This window comes from Lepus europaeus, chromosome 2 (assembly GCF_033115175.1).
Source record: "Lepus europaeus isolate LE1 chromosome 2, mLepTim1.pri, whole genome shotgun sequence".
NCBI classification, from domain to species: domain Eukaryota; kingdom Metazoa; phylum Chordata; class Mammalia; order Lagomorpha; family Leporidae; genus Lepus; species Lepus europaeus.
In genome coordinates, this window is record NC_084828.1 from 157,032,709 (window position 1) to 157,042,982 (window position 10,274).

At 37.4% G+C, this 10,274-nt stretch overlaps 1 pseudogene; it reads left to right on the plus strand.

Annotated features, from left to right (window-relative positions):
• Window positions 1–6,416: 6,416 nt before the first annotated feature.
• On the plus strand, window positions 6,417–7,538 carry LOC133752140 (high mobility group protein B1-like; annotated as a pseudogene).
• Window positions 7,539–10,274: the final 2,736 nt, after the last annotated feature.

Sequence of the window (10,274 nt, forward strand, 5' to 3'; positions counted from 1 at the left end):
ATAAGAATTCTTTCCACGTATCATCTCTCTTGCCCATGCTCTTACTCTTCCTTCTCCTTTCTTACTTATTCTTTCTTTTCATTTGTACAATGACATACTTTTAGTTTATATTATAATCACAAGCTTAATTTGCCAACAAATAAACAATTCAACAATTAACAAGTAGAAAAGCCACTGTTCTTCAAGAGTAGACAAGGGTTGTAATCAATAATCAAATATTAAAATGTCAATTTTGCTCATATATATACATTACTTTTTTTGAAAACTTGGTATATATATACTCTATAGAATACTACTCAGCCAAAAAATAACTAAATCCCATCCTTTTTGACGAAATGATTGCAGGTGGAAACCATTATGCTTAGTGAAATAAGCCAGTCCTAAAATGATAAATATCAAATATTAAACGTGGGTGTTCAGTGAAATTACCTAGAAGAATGTTTTAACACCCATTCCCAGATTTTCTGTGTCAATCTGCAATGGAATTGGGAATTTTTTCATTTCTAATAAGTGCTCAAAAGATACTTTCGGTGCAGTCAGTGGAACACACTTTGAGACTCACTGGCCTAGGCATTATAGGAAAGTTAGGTCTCTCCTGCAAATAGAGTTTATTCCTCCATTAGAGTACTAACAATGGAAGTGTTCTAAAAAGAATAAACATAAAAGATGTTAAAAAGAATAAGTTACACGTCTTATGGGAAAATATTATATTGAGTAAATCAAAAAGTACAATCTGTGATACCATGGATATCGGAGCCTCGTTAAACTTGATGTTCTCTCTTTTTGTTTCAGTGTCTGCTCTTGTCTGTTTCTTCATTCTACTTTTGGAAATTCATTTCCTTCTCTACAGTCTTCTCTCTTGGCGTCAATCTACAGAGCAAATGATATTAGATTACACATTTATATAAACTATGGTGATACTATGATGTCAGTCTATCCCATTATTATTCAAAGACTTGTTTATTTTCAGGCACATCTATGTATACCTTGTTTCCTCTGTTATATGGTAAGTAATAAATGCATTAAAAAAATGTAATGTATATGAGTGAAATTGACATCTTGAAATTTGATCATTGTTTATAACACCTGTCTATACTCCTGCTGAATAACGGTCTTTGTACTTGTTGAATTCATTATTTAGTGCAGTATTAAGCCTGTGATTATAAAGTAAATTGAAAGGTACCACTGTAAAAATTGAAAGGAAAAGATAAAGAAATGAAGGAAGAAGGAAGGGAGGAGAATGTGTCATCTCATTATATATAAGAAATACATTAAATCAAGTCACTTTATATAAATAAATAAATAAGTGGTTATTCATCACTGACACTTTCATAGAAGCTACAGAAGCCATGTGAGGTCAGTGCCTAGGTTTAGTATAATAATAATAAAGGATGCACTGAGAAAGCAAGAAGCACAGAGTTGCCTGTGTTGATACTCTCATGACTCCAAGTAGTACAGCCCAGAGAGATACCTCACTTCTTTCTTGAGAGAGATACTGGGAATAAGTGTAGAGCTTAAACTTGAAATCTAGTGTCAGGCCTGACATGACAAAAACCAGTGCCTGTCAGAGCTCCACAGCACCTGTCCCCAGGTCCTTACCTGCAGATTCAGATTTTTTTTTTTTTTTGACAGGCAGAGCGGACAGTGAGAGAGAGAGACAGAGAGAAAGGTCTTCCTTTGCCGTTGGTTCACCCTCCAATGGCTGCCGCCGCCAGCACGCTGTGGCCAGCGCACTGTGCTGATCCGAAGGCAGGAGCCAGGTGCTTCTCCTGGTCTCCCATGGGGTGCAGGGCCCAAGCACTTGGGCCATCCTCCACTGCACTCCCTGGCCACAGCAGAGAGCTGGCCTGGAAGAGGGGCAACCGGGACAGGATCCGGCGCCCTGACCGGGACTAGAACCCCGGGGTGCCGGCACCGCATAGCGGAGGATTAGCCTATTGAGCCATGGTGCCGGCCCAGATTGAGATTTTGAACCCTACTGAGACAGGAAGCTAAGCATCTGCCTTCACCACCCCTTCCCTGACCTCTGGTAGACGGTAGAACAAGAATCTAGTTGTGGACTTATTCTAGAGCTTGGATTTGGGATGCAACAGTAGATCCAGTGCTTGACAAAGACCAGAGTCCTCTACCCCCAGGCCAGTATTCTCAGAGCCTCTAGCATTACTCACATCAGAGATCTGTGCCCCAGTGGCACTGATTTGTTTTGACAGATATCACTGTCAGCCTTACATGAGCCTAGGACGTACCCCCACAATTACACACTGCCTGGTGACTAACAGCAGGTGTAACCCAGCTTAGTGACTCCCTTAGTTAAGGCCAAGGGACTGCTTTTATCACCACTTCTTGCAACCTTGAAAAGATAGCAAGGGAGCACAGAAGTTCTGTTGGAACCCAGTGCTAGCCAGGCTACTAAAACTCAATATTAGATCCCAAAGCTTAAGCCAGTATTGGTAGACAGAGCATCTGAACCTACCTTGGTACCAAGTGGAGTCCTATAGCCCAAGCTGATCAGATTTATATTACAGCTAGCATCACTTATGGTTAGTGGCAGTGACCTTGGACTGTGATAGAGTATAGGACTATCAGTAGATAGACCATGGAAACTATGGGCTTTTGTCCTACCCATTTGCAGCATTGGTCCTTATGGGATGTGGACTCCAACCATGACGTAACATAGCACATTTGTGGTCAAAACACTGGGCATCCCATCCTACCTTGGCCAAAGAGGGAGGCTTGTAAGGACAGACTACCCTCTTTGGATGCCTCTGATTAGCACATCAGTTGAAGATTTGGGGCAAATCTGAACTCAGGGCATCACTGAGGCAGTGATGGCACACTGGCAGCAACATTGTAGGAAACTTCAACTTAGGGCACCACCTAGTGCTGAAGTGGTAGACGTGGCCACATCCTCAAGGAAATTGACTGCTTAGAATTTCTGGATTGACAGCCACAAATGGAGCCAGATTACCAACCCTGGGGAAAAATAGCTAATTCTTCAATGCAGAGGTGACATGATATGCCAACAATCATCAAGAACACTCAGGCAAAAATGAATCTCACCTAACAAACAAAATAAGGTGCCAGGAATTAATCACTTTGGGTCTCTTATAGTCAAATGCTCAAATGAAAAATTTTAAAAAACCATTTTAAGGAAAGAAACAATTTTAAACTCTAAAATAGAAGTTTGGAAGAAATGAAAATAATAAAAAAAAGAAATCTTTCAAGTGAAAACTACATGAAGCAAAATTAAAAGCACAATAGAAAGCAACAATAGCAGAGTGAATCAAACAGAAGAAACAGTTCATGAGAAGATGGGTTATTTGAAGTACAACTTTGGAGGAGAGAAAAAATATCGAGGGGGATAAAAAAGCTTTTTTGGAATTTTGGGTCAGCATGAAAAGAGCAAATACCAAGTAATTCAAGAGGAACTTGAGAATGCCAAAGAGAAAATGGCAATAGTAAGGCCTTACCTATCAATAATGTTCTTACTTAAATGTAAGCGTAAATGTAATTCTCCAAATAAAAGAAATAGGGTTATTAAATGGATAAAAAAAAACAAAACCTGATTATATTCTGCTGACCAAAACTCATACATAGGGGAAAAAAGTGAAAGGGTGGAGTAAGTTATTCCACAAAAATATAACTCAAAAGCAATCAGTAGTAGCTATAAACATATCAGACAAAATAGATTTTAAGTCAAAAGCAATATAAAGACATTCGAAAGGTCATAATATAATGAAGAAGGTTTCAAGTCAGCTAACAGGAAAAAACATTTTATACATATATGAGACAAATATTAGCATATCCAATTTTATAAAACAATATTAATAACCATAAAGAGAGATATAGACTCAAATACAATTATAGTAGAAAACTTCAGCTCCCCACTTTCAACAATGGATAGGTCATCTAAACAGAAAATTACAAAGAAAGGCCAGAGTTCTATTGAACCCTGCATTAATTAGACCTAATAGACAAACTGAATCAGACAGCTTCAATGTTGAATTCTACCCAACACTTAAATGTATTTAAATGCTTATATATATTCATATATATTTAAATTATTCTTCAAATACATAAAGATATATAATACATAAATTCTTCTTAAATTAATTCCAAAATGTAGAAGGGGAAGAAATAGTTCCAAACTCAATATAGAAGGTCAGCATTACCTTGATAGCAACACCAGACAAGGACATAAGGGTAAGATAAAACTGAAAGCTAATGTCCTTGATAAACACAGAAGCAGAATCTCTCAATAAAACATTAGCAAACCAAATCCAACTGCACTTTTAAAACACTGTTCACCATGACCAAGTGGGTTTCAGCCCAGGACTATAAGCATGAGTCAACATACCAAAATCAATAAATATGAAACTCTACATCAACATAAAAAGGCTAAAAATCATAGGATCATCTCAATAAATACAGAAAAAGCATTTAATAAAATCCAACATTGCTTCAAGATAAGAATCTCTGGACAAATTAGCTGTAGAAGGAATATACCTGTAAGGACCGTAAGTAACAAGATGACAGCTAACATCACAATGAATGTGGAAAAGCTGAAAGCTTTTTTCAGCTGAAAGTTGAAAGTTCTCTGATGTCTGGAATAAGATAAGGACACCACATTCATTCAACATGGTACTAAAAGCCCTAACAGAGCAATTAGACAAGAAACGGAAATACAGGACATTTAAACTGAAAAAGAGAAGTCAAATTGTCACTGATTGAAATGACTTGATCTTATGAATAGAAAATCCTAAAATTTCCAACAAAAAGCCATTAGAACTGATGAATTAATTAAACAAAGTTGCAGGATACAAAGTCAACATACAAGCAGCCAGCGTCATGGTGCAACAGGTTAAGCCTCTGCTTACAATGCCAGAATCCCATATGAGCACTGATTCACGTCCCAGTTGTTCCACTTCCAATCCAACACCCTATTAATGTTCTTGGAAAAGCAGTAGAAGATGGTCTGAATGCTAGGGTCCCTGCCAGTCATGTGGAAGACCCAGATGGAGTTCCAGGATTCTGGCTTTGGAGTGGCCCACCATGCCATTTGGCCATTTGAAGAATAAACCAATGAATAGAAGATATTCTCTCTCTCTCTCTCTCTTTCTCTCTCCCCCACCCTCCCTCCCTCTTTCTCTCTTGGTCTTTCAAATAAATGAGTAAATATTTATTTTTAAAATGTCAACATACAAAACTCAGTAGGCTGTTATACACCAATAGTAAATAATCTGAAGAAGAAATCAAGGAAGCATTTCCATTTCAAATAGCTACAAAAATAAGAACAATACTTAGAATTAAATTTAACCAAGGAAATGAAATATCTCTACAATGAAAACTATAAAACATGGATGAAAGAATTTGAAAAGGACACAAAAAATGGAAAAATATCCCTTGTACATGGATTAGAAGAGTCAACATAATTAAAATGTCCATAGTAGGACATAGGAAGTTGGTGTACTGTTTAAGATACCTGCATCGGGATGTCAGAGTTCAAATCTCTGTTTTGGCTCCTGAATCCAGCTTCTTGCTAAGGAGAGGCAGTGGTGATGATTCAAGTAATTTGGTTCCTGCCAACCTAGTTCCTAGTTCCCGAATTTGGCCCCAAACCAGTCCCAACCATTACAGCCATCTGGCATTGAAACCAGTTGACGAAATATTTCTCTATCTCTGTCTCTCTTTGCCTGTTTTTGCAAACTCTCAAATACATAACTTAAAACTAGATTCTATACCATTCAATTTATAGATTCGGTGTAACCTCTATAAAAATACCAATGACATTTTCATCAAACTAGAAAAAAAAGCTACTAAAATTTGTATGGTGCCACAAAAGACCCTGAATAGAAAAGCAATCTCCAACAAAAGAGGCAAAGTGGAGGTGGTATTGTGGTGTAGCAGGTAAAGCTGCCACCTATGAGTCCAGCATCCCATATGTGCACTGGTTCGAGACTTCACTTCTGAGCCAGCTCTCTGCTAGACCTGAGAAAGCAATAGAAAATGGCCCAAGTGCTTGAGCCCCTGCACCTGGAAGAAGCTCTGGGCTCCTGGCTTCAGACTGGCCCATCCATCGTCATTGTGGCAATTAGAGAATAACCCAACAGAGAAAAGATCTCTCTCTCTCTGTCTCTCCCTCTCTCTCTGTAACCCTGCCTTTCAAATAAATAAATAAATCTTTTTTAAAAAAGCAGAAAGTATTACATTACCTTACGTTAACATATATTACAAAGCTATAATAATTAAAATAGCATGGGATTGGCATAATCACAGCCACATGGATCAATGGAAGAGCATAGAGACCTGAAAAGTAAAATGCTTCTATAGCCAATCGCTATTTGACAAAAGTGCTAAGAAAATGAATTGGAAAAAGGACAGCATTTCTATAAATGATGCCATCCATATGTGGGAGAATGGAACAAACCCATGTGCCCATCTCTCACCATGTATTAAAAAGGAGTCCAAAATGGATTAAAGACTTAAACCGAATACCTGAAGCTTTGACAGTACGAGAAGATGGAGTGGGCATTGTGCAGTGGGTTGAGCCACTGCTTAGGACACCTGCATCCCGTAATAAAGTATTGGTTTTGAGTCCTGGCTACTCCACTTCTGATTCAGCTTCCTGCTAATGTGCCTAGGAGGCAGCAGATAGTGGCAGAAGTAGTTGGGTTCCTGCCATCCATGTGGGGGACCAGGATGGTGTTCTTAGTTCCTGACTTTCATCTGGCCCAGTCCTGGCTGTTGTGGGCATTTGGGGAGTAAACAGAGTATTTTCCTCTCTGTCTCACCCTTTCTCTGTCACTCTGCCTTTCAAACAAACAAGGCATTTAGAAAAAAATGCAATAGACAGTCACTGCAGTACATTGAACTCTATAGAGACAGTGTCAAGGCAAGTGAGAGCTGCACACACACTGGAGACTCTGTGCTTCAGTGAGGAAAAATGACTAAACATCAGCAAAGGAGCTCTAAGAAGCCAGAAAGCAATCATATGCACTCTCTGTGCAAACTTGCCAGGAGGAGCACAGAAAAGTACATGTATGCTTGCATGAACTTCTCAGAGTTTTCTAGAAAGTGCTCAGAGAGGTGGAAGACCATGTGTGCTGGAGAGGGGAAAATCTGAAGACACAACAAAGGCAGACAAGGCTCATTACGAAAGAGAAATGGAAACCTATATCCCACCTAAAGCAGAAACCAAAAGTCCGAGGATCCCAGTGCACTGCATCCCAGAGGCCTCCTCTGACATTTTTCTCTATTGGAGTATGGCTCCAAACTCAAATATCACAGCCTATCCATTGGCAATGTTGCAAAGAAACTGGGAAAGATGTGGAATGATAACACTGTTACAAACTGCAAGTAGCCTAATAGAGGCTGCTAAACAGAAGGGAAAAAAATATGAAACAGATAATGCGGCGGACTGCGCTAAAGGAAAGCCCGATTCACAGAATACACTCACTGAGGCTGATAAGAGCAAGAAAAGAAAGGAAGAGGAGGGGGATGGGGACGATTACAAAGAAGATGATGATGATGATGAGTAAGTTGGTTCTAGCAGGTGTTGTTCTTGCCTTTAACGGATTTAAGTCACCTGTATACAACTTACTCGTTTTAAAGAAAAAACATGTTGAAATATAAGCTTTGTAAGATTTGTCTTTAAACTGTATGGAATCTGTGTGTGTGTGTGTGTGTGTGTGAGATTGTTCTGATATGTGTCTCTAGATAGCCCGTTCTTGTTGTATCTTCAGTCTACTAACCTTATCTGGTATAGTATGGGAGTCATAAATTCACATGGAAATTTAAGGTTGGTTCTTTTTGGTGCACATGATATATTGCTTATATATGGAGATGGTAGTTTTTCCATCTTCAGTTGTTTCTGATGCAGATTCTTTAAATAGTTGTTGCTCTGTCAACTGAATATCACTCTGTAATGGCAAAGAAAAGTTTCAACTGTTTTGTTGACACTCCAAATGCATCTAAGTAAAAAAAATTTTTATTAAAAATTTTTAAAAGAAAATAATAAAAGAATACATAATGGATAACCTTCTGGATATTGGAATGGGCAATGATTTCTTTTGGATTAGATCTCACAAAAATAGGAAACAAAAGTAAAAGCAGACAGATGGGATGGCATCAAACCACAGAGCTTCTACACAGCAGAGAAAGCAATCACTAGAGTAGAGAGACAACCTATGGGATAGGATGATATATTTGAAAGTAACACTCCTGACAGAGTTTGCAACCAGAATATATAAGTAATTCAGACAACTTAATAGCAAAATAAAAGATAATTCAATGAAAATTGGACAGCAACTAGAACATACATTTCTAAAAGGAAGACATACAAATGACCAATGTGTAAATGAAAAAGGTTCGACACCACTAATCATCAGGGGGATGCAAATGAAGATCGCAAGGAGATCCCACCTCACTCCAGTTAGACTGGCTGTTATCAGAAAGAAAAAGGATGATTTGTGTTGGTGAGAATGTAGAAAAAAAGGAAATCCTTGCACACTGTGTATATATGTGTAGAAGTATCACATGGAACTCCATAAATGTGAACAATTTTATATGACATTTTAAAATAAAATTAAATAAGATAAGGAAGTATGGTTTATGTACACAATGTAATATTTTTTAGGCATGAAATCCTGACATTTGCCATTAAGTCCATGGAACAGGGGAGCATTATGATAAGTGAAGTAAGGCAGACACAAAATTTCAAGTACCATATGTTCTCTGTTATATGTGGAAGCTAAAGTCCTATATGAACTTAGAATAGCTACTACTATTCTAAGGAAGAGAGGGTAAAAGTAGGTTGAATAATGTGTACCCATATACAATCAGACAGAAATAGTAAGTTCTATTCCACTGGATAGTGTGGGAACTCTATTTCACAATAACATATTACACACATAAAAAGAACTGGAGAAGAGGGGCTGGTAGGCTCCAAATCCAAAGAAAAGATATGGAGATGGAAAAGGCTGGTCTCCTGGCTTGATCAGATTATGCTGCATATACACACCATAAAAATGTATAAGGGTCACATGCTAATCAAGTATCTTAAATAATAAATTAATTTATGGAAAACATAATAAATGATATGGAAACATAATAAATGATTCTAGCATTGACTTACTAGACACAATGAAAGCTTCCTAAGTATTATCTGCTAGCTCCCCAGTTAGGGAAAATAGAATTAAAAACAAAATAAAGTGCTTAATTATTTCCCCGAGTTTAACAAAAACAACCATTTCAAAACAGATTCTCTAGTTTCCATGATAAAAACAATTCCTTTGATTAGAATTTGCTGTGCCATGCCCTCTACTTGTTATTCCATTATTTACAGCTGAAATTTCAGAAGTGAATTAATCCACTAGGTGTTTTAATGAGTTTCCAAAATGGGATTAGATAGAGATAATTCTCTTAGGTTAAACAACTAAAATAGTGATTGACCTTGTTTTCTTCTCAGATTCAAGTATAATTAATTCCTCAACTGCCTGTGTCTAGGTGTTCTATGGAGGTTCCCGTATTTCTGACCTTGGTCCAGACTTTAAATCTTTTGCATTAATTGACTAAAAACATTGCCCACATAGGGAACACCATCACCCCATGTGAGGTCAATTAGCATATCCTTACATTAGAAACTTCCAAAAAGCTAGATTGGAATAAATTCAAGGTTATGTGTACAAAGAAATTATCTCTATTATCTACAAAGTTAATCATATAGTATAATTTTATTAACTTTTTAATGCATAATTTAATTATTTAAATGGATTTACAGGTTTTTTGGTTTAATTTCTCTACATTCATAAATTTAAGTCTTTGGTGTTTCAAAAATCTTGATTATGTCTCTATGCATTACAAAATAAAAATAAATTATAGTGTTTTTAACTGAAAATGAGAAAATTATTTTCCCCTAATATTCACAGAGAACTCAATTATTACAGCTGGATATTGAACAGAAACTGTTAAAAGAAAAACGTGTTGTAAAATTGCTTGTTTTTGTGTTTGATTTATAGTTTTGATTTTTTTAAAAGATTTGTTTATTTATTTGAAAGGCAGAGTTACAGAGAGGCAGAGGCAGAGAAAGAGAGATCTTCCAACCAATGGTTTACTCCCCAAATGGCCACAACAGCTGGAGATGAACCGATCTGAAGCCAGGAGCCAGGAGCTTCTTCCAGGTCTCCCACACAGATCATCTTCCACTTGGGCCATCTTCCACTGCTTTACCAGGTCATAACAGAGAGCTAGATTGGAAGTAGAGCAACCAGGACTTG